The following is a 13,309-nucleotide window of genomic DNA, read 5'->3' on the forward strand; positions in this document are numbered from 1 at the left end:
AAAGGTCTTACAGAAATCGAAGTAAACTGTGTGTCTACCTGTTCTCTGCTTCATGAGCAACAAATGATAACAACTGATTCCAATTAGTGTGCTAAACCTCCTTCCATAAATCCATGTTCCCTGTTATCAGTGGCACCACCGAATTTATCATACAAATGTCTGTGGAAATCTCAAATATTTTCGATATAATGCATTGTACAAATACTGGCCAACAATTCTTAACATTGCGCAAATCACTTGACTTCGGGACAGGAAAAACTACTATTAATTTCCAGCTTTCCGGAAAGATACTATTATTTAGACTCATATTATAAATATATCTAAGAACAGGTGCTATTTACTCACATAAACCTTTAATCGTATAAGACGGAATATTATCATAACCGGTGAGTACAAGCAGTCTCAACTCGCCAGTTGCCTTAATCACATCGTTCGCATTGACGTTTGGTATCTCAATATCCCATTGCATTCCTTCTAGAGTTGTTTCCAGTCCAGAGTTGGTATCCAGTGTCTCAGCTTGGTAAACCGACTCAAAAAACCGTCATTACTTATTTCCTTCTTGTCGGTTATTATTCCAAGGTCTGTTCTTATCGGTCGAACACATCTCGCTTTTTTCAAAAAGGAGTTGACATATTTGAATAAACGGCTTAATATAAACATCATTTTCTAATTTATCAACACGCCTCTGAAGATCACTGTCTAGCAACTTCTTAATTTTCTTCCTCAATTCCAAGAAGAACGCATAATTTTCCCTACCTTTTCTCTTGTACTTCATATGTACTTTTTGCTTCTTCAAGCATTTAATCAATTCTACAGAGAACCAGGAAGGATATTTACTTGTTCGAATCTTTCTCTTGGGAATATGCGTCTCTAAAGCATTACCAAGCAATACTGAAAAAATATCTGCAGCCTCATTTTTAAAAACAGTATTATAAATCGCAGCCCAGTCAAGATGTTTCACAGTCTGATATAACCCGTAATAGTCTCCTCTCTTGTTATCCAATATTTTTCTTGGGCCGTCAGTTATTACTTCTTCAGATTGTACAACAATCACCAGAGGATAACGTGGAGCGTAAACAGCTACCGGTCCATCATCTTCAGGATCCACAGAGACATCTATATTTCAAAGGATAAGGTCAAGAATCGATTTTCCTCTTCTTGGTTCGCAATCGTTATACTAGCACAAGTTCAGATCATCCGTAAAATCAAACATTACCGCCGCTTTTCTCCAGACGTAATAATGTGCGTTAGGATGTTCTAAAGTAGATTTTCAATCTATATTTTTGACAATAAAATCACCAATCATCAAAATTCGACAGCTTATGTTAGCTATTGCTTCTTCCAACAAATCAAAATATTTTGATAATACATTCCAACGGGTACCTGAGCTAACATAGTAATTTCCAGTTAAAAAATTACAGCCGTCCTTAGCTTTAACTTCCTCCCACATATAACGTCGGTTCACAACGCTGAACCGACGGTGGTCGGTGATAACCACCGATAGTCATGATTCAACCACCGTGAAGTTGATTGAGTTGTGTTCCGCATAACCTCCAACACAGTTTTTTCAAGTATATATTTATGCGTTTCAATATTTTCTTTCATTTTTACGAGTTTTTGCGTAAAATGTCATTCTGCTATTGGTAAGGAGCATACAGTTACAATCTCCACAAAATGCAATAAAAAGAAGGGACCAGAAACCGAAAGCGATGATTTGCTGAAATCATTTACTCTATAATAATTGAACTATTTTAGCTACATGGGATACATTTTTTCAAAAATCTGTGAAGTTTATTTTTTTAATTTTTTTTTTAGGAAATAAATTAGTTATTGGTAGTTTAAAAACAATTTTCTTATTATTTGTAACAGTTGACTATTAACTTTTAATTTTCAAACTGGAAACTTATATTTGATTTTTTTTTTAATGTAATAAAACTAAGTGCACGAATAAATTACGCGTGTTACACAAATACGGTGATAAGTGTATCTAATTCTCCAGAAGCAACCCGAACAAAATACATCATTTGCGCAAGTAAATAACAATTATTATTAAATATTACATATCAGAAAATTAATTTTGAATTAGTAATAACGAACAATAAAAAAACGTATTTATGTCAAATTGACAATAATCGTACTACGGAAGACAAGTCGAACGGTGAGCGGAGCGTTTACCAGCCAATAACAGCGTAACATATGGTCTAACCAGCAACGCAGGGTTAAGTGTTAGTAGCGATTTTCGGACGCAACGATACGACTTAAAATTTTATGTGAAACTGGGGAAAACTTTCACAGAAACGTTTCAACTTTTGAAACAAGCTTACAGAGATGATGCTCTGGATTGTACGCAATATTTCGAATGATGTTCACGATTTAAAAGTGGTCGTCAGTCGATTGAAGATGACCTTCGATCAGGAAGGCCTTTGACTTCAACTGATGACAACCGCATTCAGAAAATCAACGATCTGGTGCGTGTAAATCGCCAATCGACTGTCAGAGAACTTGCAGAAGAGGTTAGCATCTCGATTGGATCATGCCATAAAATTTTGATTGAAAAATTGAGCATGCGTCGAGTTGTAGCAAAGTTTTCTCCTCGTTTGATAACCGTACAGCAGAAAGAATATCGAATGGACGTTGGTCGGCAACTTCTTGAACAATCCGATGACGATGAAACATTCACCCAAAGGATCATAACGGGAGACGAAAGCTGAGTTTACGGCTATGACATCAAGACAAAAGTTCAATCATTACAATGGACCGGCAAAGAATCTCCACGCCCCAAGAAAGCACGTCAGTCTCGATCCGATGTCAAAGTGATACTCTCTGTTTTTTCGATTTTAATGGAATTGGGCATTTTGAATTCTCGCCTCAAGGTGAAACAGTGAACTATGCTTACTATCAAGGCGTTTTACAACGGTTACGTGATAAAGATCCGCAAAAAGAGACCATAGTTGTGGCAAGATAACTTATGGTTCCTTCACCACCACGATTCGCCCGCACACTCAGTTTTCTCAATTCGTTAGTTTTCTGTCAAAAATCGGATGACTTTCTTTCCTCAGCCTCCCTACTCGCCAGACCTGGCTCTTTGCGATTGTTTGTTATTTCCGAATTTAAAATCAGTGATGAAAGGACTTCGTTTTGAGACTATTGATGGCATTAAACCAAATTCGCCACTGACTTTAAAGGCCATTTAAAATGAAGTTATCCAGGACTGCTTCGCAAAGTGAAAACATAGCTGGGAAAAGTGTGTGAATAGGAGAGGGGAGTACTTTGAAGAGGAAAAGGACCAATAATCTGTAAAATTAATAATTAAGATTAAAAAAATAAAGTTCAGTTATTTTCTGAACAGACCACACATAGCTAAAAGAAGAGACAGACTTATAGGCCACATCTTAAGCCATCCTGGAATAGTCACTTTGATATTGGAGAGACAGGTAGATGGGAAAAATTGTGCAGGCAGGCAACGTTTAGAATATGTAAAACAAATTGTTAGGGATGTAGGGGGTATACTGAATGAAATGACTGGCATTAGATAGGGAATCTTGGAGAGCTGCATCAAACCATTGAAATAACTGAAGACAAAAGAAAAAAAATGTTTAAATGCTTAATGCTGAATGTAACAAAAACTAATTAGTCCATCCTAATTATAGAGTGCATTTGCGTCATATGTATGATATTGTTCACGTAAATTTGCTTGTGATAGAAGCTTAATTTCTTTTTTAATTATACAACTGTTTCAGAGGTCTACATAAAATAATTTATTGTACTTCAGGGATTTCTGTGCCTGATTTTAGTTCATAACATGTCCTTGTAATCACAATGTAATGAGCTTTATTAAGAGTAGACAAAACAACATAGACAATGGCGCTAAATAGCTATTTTAATTTTCATGTATAAAATAAATAGCGTTAATGTCATTCAAGTTATTTTAATACTGATATAAATAAATTAGTAAAGAAATTATAACAATTACTTTGTTATAAATTTGATGGGCGTATGGTATGAAACAGATATTTATATAATGTAATATAAATAAAAATGTAAAAAAAGAAAAACAATGAACTAGGTGGAGGGAAAAAAGAGGGTCAAGGAGTTTAATACAATGGAAAAGCTAAACAAAGTAAATTACTGTAATGCATAACTCTACACATTATAAAAGTAGGGATGTCCATCATGGCTTTATAAAAACAATAGTTTTTACATAAAATGGTTATGTAAATAAAGAAAAACTTACACATATGTACAAATGCAACACATATAAAAATCCATATTATTATATACAGTAATACATTATTTAAAGAAAAACCTATTATGAAACATTCTACTTTCTAATAAAAAAGAGAAAATAGCACATACATTGAACAAAGCTAAAAAAGGAATTGTAACAGTAGGTGTTCTATAATACATTGCAGCTCTCGATGACCAGTGACAAAAATTGTACAAAAACATTTTCTCCCCATCAAACTGTTTTATATAATTTTAGCTATATTATCCACTATTATTCTAATTGTCAGTTCTTGTTTACTAACCCCCTCAATTCATATTGGAAAAAATGTTTTGTATAAAAATTGTTTTAAATTTTGTTTGCCTAATTCTTGTTCTCAGAAATACTTTTTCAAAAATATTCACTGGTGAGTAAATTACAAAAACCTGAAAGCCAATTAAATTTTTTTTCCTTGTCTCACAAGATAAGAAAAGTAACTTAAGTTTGAAATTTAAAAAAAAAAACTAAAAAAGTTTTTTAAAATTCTAATTGCTTTAATTTACATCACTAGAAAATTTCTTGCTAAATGCATTCTCAGTTATTAAACCATAAAAATTAGTCGTGCCATAAAGAGGATAAACCTTCATTAACTGTCAAAATGAAAAAAAAACCTGCCCAGGATAGTTGTTTCAAATTTTATATTGTCCATTGAAATTTTTCTTGAGTAAATTCTGAAGTCTACTTAATTCTTTGACAGAAAATTAGTACCTATACCTTTTGTTCAGAAGATTCTGGATTTGAATTCCATTCAGACTTGGGATTTTATTATCAAACCTTGTAGAAAATGTAGTTATGAGAAAATTTATGTAATAAAGTCTGTGAAAAACAACAAAACATCAACTTTTATTATTAAAACAAAACAGAACAAAACTACAGAAAAATGTTACAAATTTGTAAAAATTAAAAAAAAAATTAATAATAAGAGTTGATGTTTTGTTGTTTGTCACAGAATTTATTCATCAATTTTCTCAGGATTAAATTTTCTACAAGGTTTGATAGCATTTATTAGTCATTTAACAATTTTATTGTACTTCAAGCCTAAAAAAAACTATTTTTCATGACCAAATTTTTCTGTTTTACGTTGGATATCATGAAAACTACAAGAAGTACTGTTGTACAATGCTGGGATCTATTTTATTTGATTTTTCAGGTCAAAAAACAAAAAAAAAAACCATCAAGTTTACTGCTTAGATAATGCCTTAAAATTCTTTATGACCTCATTTTGCCGGAACTGAAATCCAGGTGAAATTTTTTGTTAGCCATAACTCAATAGTGTTTTTGGAACCTTTTTCCTTATTTCAAGGTCTAGAATCAGTACCCAAATTATTTTCCCTTTACTCCTGAATCACGCTGTGTGTGTTTGTTTGTTTGTTTTGTGTGTGTGTATGTGTGTGTGTGTGTGTGTGTGTGTGTGTGTGTGTGTGTGTGTGTGTGTGTGTGTGTGTGTGTGTGTGTGTGTGTGTGTGTGTGTGTGTGTGTGTGTGTGTGTGTGTGTGTGTGTGTGTGTGTGTGTGTGTGTGATGCCCTGTGAGTACTAAGTACTACAAAGTACTTTCCAAATTTTTAATTGTCCATTTTGAAGAACATTACATTTTTTTATTGATTTCAAGATTGCAATGTTATGTTTTTCTCTTTAGTTAAAGATTATATTTATCTCTGAAATGTCTAGTCGTAAACTGAGTTTATGGATTATGTTGTTCTGGATAACCAAAGATTTACTTTAAGCCAAACATTTTACAACACTTGATTATCCACCTTTGTTTAGCTTTGTTCATTTTGTTTGTTTTTTCCAAACCATGTTCAGACACAAGGATACCACTAAGTTGTCAGTAATCAATTAAAATTCAATTCATATCAATAATGAAAGATTAAGTAAAAGATATTCTGCATATCAATGATTATTATGCAAAAAAGTGTAATAGATGCAAAATTATAATCTTTTGCAAAAATGATTCATAAAAATGACGTTAGGATACAACACAATAATGTTTGTTTCATGAGTTAAATAATGAACTACACTTTAAAAAACAGACATTAAACATAAGCTGTTACAATATTTTATTCTGTGATGTAATCTAATTACATAATCATGTTTAACTTCACATAGTACAACATTATGTTAGAAAGTCATACCACACCGTCATTCAGTGAACACTTTTATTTAATTAACATTAAAATTGTTTAAAGAACTTCAGTGCATCTTTATTTTAATTTTATAAGCTGCAAATTTATTATTTTAAATAACAGGTTAAAAATATATTTTACTTTCTCATCTAAGTTCGATACATTCCTGGTAGATCTAAATAGAACTTTTCATGCCAGATTAACAGAAAATTATGTAGTACAAAACTAGAACAGTATGTTGACAAGTGCATCATTTTAAAAATGAATTTTTTCAAAGATATTAGTTTTCACAAACTTAGAGATGACTTAAGAGAAAGGGCAAAATAAGTTTAATTTCTTTGCCTATTCACTTCTAATGAGCGGTGGTACACAGCATTTTTTAAATAAAGGTTTTTCTTAATGCAATTATTTTACATTATTTTCATAAAGAGTACAAAATACTGAAGGAATCATAACATTTTAGTTAGTTTAAGAGTTACAAATTGTACTTGTACCTTACCTGTAAGTGATGGATTGTTGAATAATATTGTAATGTTCAGGTCACAAAACGTAGGGGATAATCACAAAAAAAGTTCATGAAATGGGTTCTTTATTGGAAATCCCTAATTTATCCATCTGGCTAAATCAGAGTCATGATTTGCATACAATATAAAAACCTTTCTTAAGGTGTGCAGAACTATGTGAAAGATTCAAAAACATTTCACACTAACACAGAATTTTGTATTCTGTAAGAGAATTCAGACTTGGAACACCATAATTGATTATAGTATACTAAAAACTTCTTCATAGTAATTGGAGTAAAATGTGAAAAATTATGGAAAATTTCTACATACTGACATCAACATTCTGTATAGTGAGAAACTTTTTAAAATTAAAATATTTTTGTATAAGTGAAGACTGTGATGCTGTAAATACAAAAAAATTATGTGGCAAGTGCCTGCCTCTGTTACAAAAGATAAGTGATATTAATTTTTCTTTTATGAAACCCAGGACATCAGCCAGGATCCCTGGACAACTCACCATCCTCTAAGCTTCATTAAAGAAATTATAAGGATATGTCAAGAAGCAAAGGCTCAAATTATGAAAGGGTTATTTCTCTAATAGTTCTCAGTCACAAAAAAAAATAGTTTCAATTAAAATCTCCCTGATACAAATTAGGGCAGTATAAGTGAACTATGATATATGGTCCTATAATACTGAAGGGAACAAGAAGTAACCATTTAATAGGTTAAATTAATATCTTGTTTGAAGCAGGAGCAGTTTCTGATGTTTAAAAACAATCAAGTTTAAGCATATATACAAATGATCTGTATAATTACAGATCTCTAAGTTCGCCTCCACCTTTTAAAAAACTATTTGACAGGGTTCTGTTCATTTTTTATATCATCTGATTGAAAATAACTAATAGAAGAACAAAACAGTTTCAGAAAAACTGAATCTATAAAAACTTTGATAGTAATTTTATTTTTTTTAAATATGATAATGTAGAGGATTAGGAGTAAATGTTAAATTTCTTTTGTTTTTTTTTTTTTTGATTTAGATAAAGATTTTGTCAGTTTGAATTTGAACTCCTAAAGATTGAACAAATAGATATAAAAAGTATAGCCAATAACTGGTATAGATTATACTTAGGCTTGTTACGCATTAGCCAAATAGTTGTCAGCAACCACTAAACTCAAAGGCAAATATGAGTGTATGCACACTTAGTTCTGATAAACAACAAGTTTCTGTCAATCATAAAAGATGAGGCTTTACAAGGCTTTGAAAGCAAATGTACCAAACATGAAGATAATGTTAAAATTGTAATAGGTATTATCCTACAGAACAATCATAGTTAGTGAAGTTATTAGGTTTGAATGATAAATCACAACCTCTTTTGAAGTGACTATAAAGATTGTATATGCAAAAAAGCTTTATGTTTTGTGCTTCAAGATTAATCTCTAGGCTTGGCAATGATAAGACCCATTTACTATGGTTTAATAATCTGTCATATTATACACAATATTCCAATCATGGAATCAACACCTAAACAATTTTTAGGAAGTGTTTTAGGTTACAAAAGAAAAAATAAGGTATATGGTTGGAATAAGAAAATATAAAACCTGTAAACAATCTTTTAAAGCTCTATAATTCATTACAGTTCCATCATTGTTAACTTATTTAGCAATAATCAATTATTGACAATCAGATTTTAAAAGAAATGTTGGGATTAGGGCCTTGCTACTTGGTTGATTGATTCTGCATATGAACCAATCAAACAACTTTTTGTCCTAACCAGCAGTTATAAAAATGACCTTATCTGGAAATGAAGTACTTTTTAAACAAAACTAGCTCTCCTTATTCCTCTTAATACATAGTACAAACTTAAAATAACTAATGTAATTTGTGCAATACTGAATTTTATTATGATGTATTTTCTTGTTGTAACCTGCACCATGTTTCAATACTATTATCACTGGTTACTGACATTTTATCATCAGTCAATCAAACTACAGACAGTTTATACAATGACACCCACCGGGTTGGTCTAGTGGTTAACGCGTCTTCCCAAATCAGCTGATTTGGAAGTTGAGAGTTACAGCGTTCAAGTCCTAGTAAAGCCAGTTATTTTTACGCGGATTTGAATACTAGATCGTGGATACCGGTGTTCTTTGGTGGTTGGGTTTCAATTAACCACACATCTCAGGAATGGTCGAACTGAGAATGTACAAGACTACACTTTATTTACACTCATACATATCATCCTCTGAAGAATTATCTAAACGGTAGTTACCGGAGGCTAAACAGGAAAAAGAAAGATACAGAAAGTTTATACAATGACAAATATGCCTAACAAAAATAGAGATAAAATTTGATCACCAGTTTATTTCAGAAAGTTGAAATGGGTATTGGATAAGTGGAGATCATTTAGCTGGAACTTACCTATTCCTGGTACATATCATAAAGATGCAATCATTTAACTTTAGATCATAGTTAAAATACATGAAAAATTCGGTAGAACTGAGGTAAATTGGTGAGATGGTTTAAAAATTAAATTTTATTACCAGAAATTAATATTAACGTATAATAAATATTTATTTTGCTCCCACTATATAATCATGTGTTGTTTAAAATTCTGATGTCTTTTAAACAATAATTACATTGGCCACTGCAAATGGATTAATTCTGTACTACTGTTTTTTTACTTAGTGAATAATTCACCACATTAGCTCAAAATTGCACATGGGAATGTGCAATAAACCTTTTTTAGTGTATGCAATGCCATGCCTAATCAGAATCTGAACCTAGGCCCTTCGAATGAAATGTAGAGTTGCTACTATGGAATGGCATAGCATATAAATGCTTTAATCTTATAGCACTTAAAAATAATATACTACCCAACATAAATAATTTCCACACTATATAATTACAGCTGTGTTATGGATTGTAGTTTCATGTTATTTTGTAAAGCACTATAACTCATTTTTTTCCCCAAAAAACTTTATAAAAGTAGAAATTACTATAACTTGATAGATACTTTTTTTTTGTTTAAGTCATTTGACTAGTTTGTTACAACTTATTCTTTCCCTTCTTTGATAATATTTAAATTTAAAAATATTTTACAATACCTGTACCAGTCATGTGACTTTCTTTGTATGTATATAAAAATATATATTTATCAACAAGTAAAACCCTCAGCATTAGAAAAAATGAAGTAAAAAGTTAGAAAGAATAATAAAATTAAAAATTTATGACATTTATGGTTTAAAATCTCTGCAGGAATGACAAATAATTCTGTGAAAGAACCAAGTCAATAACTGCAGTAGGTACTGAGAAAATTGTGAATATACACTGCACAGGTATATGTTAACAATTTTCTTGACACATAACACCCCCATTTTTTCATAACACATAACCTCCTTTTTCATCTCACTAAGGTCAGGGGTTAATAAATGAAGATCATTATAATGTGAATCCAAAAATATAGACATAATAAATGTCAAGTAATGAGTCAGGTAAACCATGAGTCTTATGATTTCATCAGTTCCATATTGGAAGCAGGACGGATTGAAAGACTTAATATTTGGAGGCCAGAACAGTTGGTTCAGTAAATATGTGGAGACTGGGATACATAATGTTTATCTGAGGACTTTCTAATTTTTATACTTTATTAGGTATGCCAAAGTTTTTCAGGCTGAAGTTTTGCTATTTTATGGAGTGTTAATCGGTGTCAAACAGGCTGCAGAGACAAGCAGATTTTCATCTGCACTGATAATCAGGTAGTACTTAAAACATATTGGATTGATTCTGAACTAGAATGGAACTGCTATCAGGCCTTACTCTCTCTGTCCAGATAGTGGGCTTAGATTAGCTACCAGGACATCAAGGCATAGAAGTCAATTAGATAGCTGAAGTGCATGTGAAGAAAGAATAATCTTTGTTTTGCTTGTCTTAATACTTTGTGTATAAAAGAAGTACAGCTAAGTGTAGTTTCCAATTAGACCTACAATCAACATAAATATCCCAAACAAAATGTGGGAAAAATGCTTACCTAGAAACCTAATAGGTCTGTTTCTAACCTTCTAATCTGGGTGGGTAGAGATAGAAGTTTCCCTACCCAACCTAAACTCTACTATTCCAGAGGCATTTTAATGCTGTGGGTTTACAACAGAGTGATGATATAGTTTGTAATCAGTCTCCTTAGACTACAAAACAAGTTATCTTTGAATGTGAGGTCCTTGAAAGGAAATGTTTTTGAATCTTTGAGGAAATTATTTTGGAATTTGCAAAGTGTTTTTGACTTGGTTAGGAAAGTTTATCACTCATTAGAGATACAAAGCTGGTCAGACTAAGATATGTTATAGGAGTGCTTAATTTGCTGCAATGTTCACATGCCTTGGGCTGAAGCCCTATTCTCTTAATAAACATAATCTGTTTATTCTATAAATTTAATTAATCTGTCTAATTTCTGTTATGTGATGCTACAGGCTTTAAATTCAATCAAATATGTGTTACATTTAATATATCTTAATATCTATGTACCAATGTACCTTTATCTTAGTAGCATTGATTTAATGGCATTCTTGAAGGAATTTTGGTTTGGCATTAAAAGCTATTAAAATGTAATACTGTTTACATCATACTTAGGTTTTTGTCATAAAACTAAATAATTGACTAATATAAAGTTGTCCAATAAAAGGAAAATACTCAAAATAGTAAGCTATTAACAGAGATTATCATTTATGACTATCATATGAAAGGATTATGCATAGATCATTATTAAACAGTAAATGGTTTTATTATTTATGTATAAAAGGAATGTGAATTATGTGTTGTCATGATTGGGTATAAATACAGCTCGTACGGGAGATAGAATAGTTTTCTTGGTGTTATCAACAAGTTTTTTTAATAAAAGAGGCTACAGTTTACAGACAATTATTTAACTATTAAATATCGGATTTGATATTTTATTTTTATCGATTACAGGTAACTTTAAGCTCGTTGTTTGGTTGTATACATTATTACAACCGAAATATAAATTGAACTGCCCCTCATTGCAGAAAAAAATTCTCAACGGGAAAAATTGTTCACAATTTTGTTTTTGATGAGGTTCTGTTATCGTTTTACCTACCTTTCGCCCATCACTGATAATGTCGTATGTGTATGTTTTGTTCATTTGTGTGTTCAAAAGTACTGTCAGTAACTTGAAAGCCAGACTGATCGGTGATTTCTAGATTTGAATTATTTTTTAGAAGGGAAATTTTTATGGTAAAGGTAATTTTTTATGTTTGTCAAGCTGTTGAACTCACGTGTAAGCGTACGTGAGCTAAGTCGTTCATCGTACGGTGGGGGTTTAGCATTCATCACTTGACGTACTGCGTTTGCGTTTTCTGTTTTTCTAACTTATGAGGATCTCATCGCGTACACTTTTTAGTGGTTCATTAATGTGTGAAAAAGAAAATTCTGTACGTGATATCGATAAAATATTATTAAACAACCGAACTATTCGTGATTTAGGTTAATTTGTTTTATAACTATTGTGATACGACAAATTTTATACGTTTTGAATCTTCCTAGCATAGAAATTACTTGTCAGTACAATCTCAACCTGTTTTGTAAATATTATCTAATATATATTCAAAATAAATTTATTGTTTTATTGCATGGATTAATATTTAAAGTGTTATCGGTGTTTTAATTCTGTTGCCTAGGTCCAGTTATCACAAGCGCCCTAATTTTTTTTTTCGTTTCAAAACCTTTAAAAAGTATCTTTTTTGGTCATGAAGAATTTTAATTTTAATTTTTTAAGTGAGCTGCTTGTATAAATTAATACAAATTTTTAGGTCAGAATTTCTTCAGCTCTGAATGTTGAGGAATTTTTTTCATTAAACAAATTGTTAATTTTTTGGCAGCCAGTCACCTGATAAAACCATTGCTTTCGACAGTATAATACGTCTTTAATGCGAACAATAAATATCCGTACAATTACTTTTCACATTAAAGGCTAGAAAGCTTAGGCAGTACCGAAGAGCTAGCCGATGGATTAGGTGATTTCTGTTTCAGCTGCTTATATAACTATAAATACTATTCTTGTTAATCATATATGAATTGTTATTTAAGATTTATATACATCAATAATTACTTGATAATTTCTTTAACTGGCCATCTTGAGAAAAATAAAAATTAAATTTACCCTTAGTTAATTCTTGGGAGTTATAAGATTGTATGAATGTACTAATTTGCATTTGATTATTAAAATCATCGGTATAAAAAATGGAAGATTTGTATTATCTATTTGTTTTTTAAAATATTATTTATTATTATATATTATTTTATCTAATAAAATGGAAGCTAACAACTAATTATAATATGATTCAGTGAATTTTATAAGGATTTTTTGTAAAAGTGTGTTATACCTCCACTAACATGTGTTTTAAGTCA

The 13,309-nt window shown here is 31.1% G+C and overlaps 1 protein-coding gene across 9 annotated transcripts in view; it reads left to right on the forward strand.

Moving 5' to 3' along the window:
* per (period circadian regulator) overlaps positions 1–13,309 on the forward strand; it is a 178,878-nt gene that overhangs the window by 49,170 nt on the left and 116,399 nt on the right. The window contains exon 1 of one of the 9 annotated variants that reach the window (XM_075355267.1): positions 12,214–12,333. The exons of 7 other annotated variants lie outside the window; for them this stretch is intronic. The gene's annotated coding sequence lies outside the window, so the exon portion shown is untranslated. Of the gene's footprint in view, positions 1–12,213; positions 12,460–13,309 lie in introns of those variants that run through there. One more of the 9 variants, XM_075355266.1, reaches the window with a different exon arrangement.

Source organism: Lycorma delicatula, chromosome 2 (genome assembly GCF_047948215.1).
Source record: "Lycorma delicatula isolate Av1 chromosome 2, ASM4794821v1, whole genome shotgun sequence".
NCBI lineage: Eukaryota > Metazoa > Arthropoda > Insecta > Hemiptera > Fulgoridae > Lycorma > Lycorma delicatula.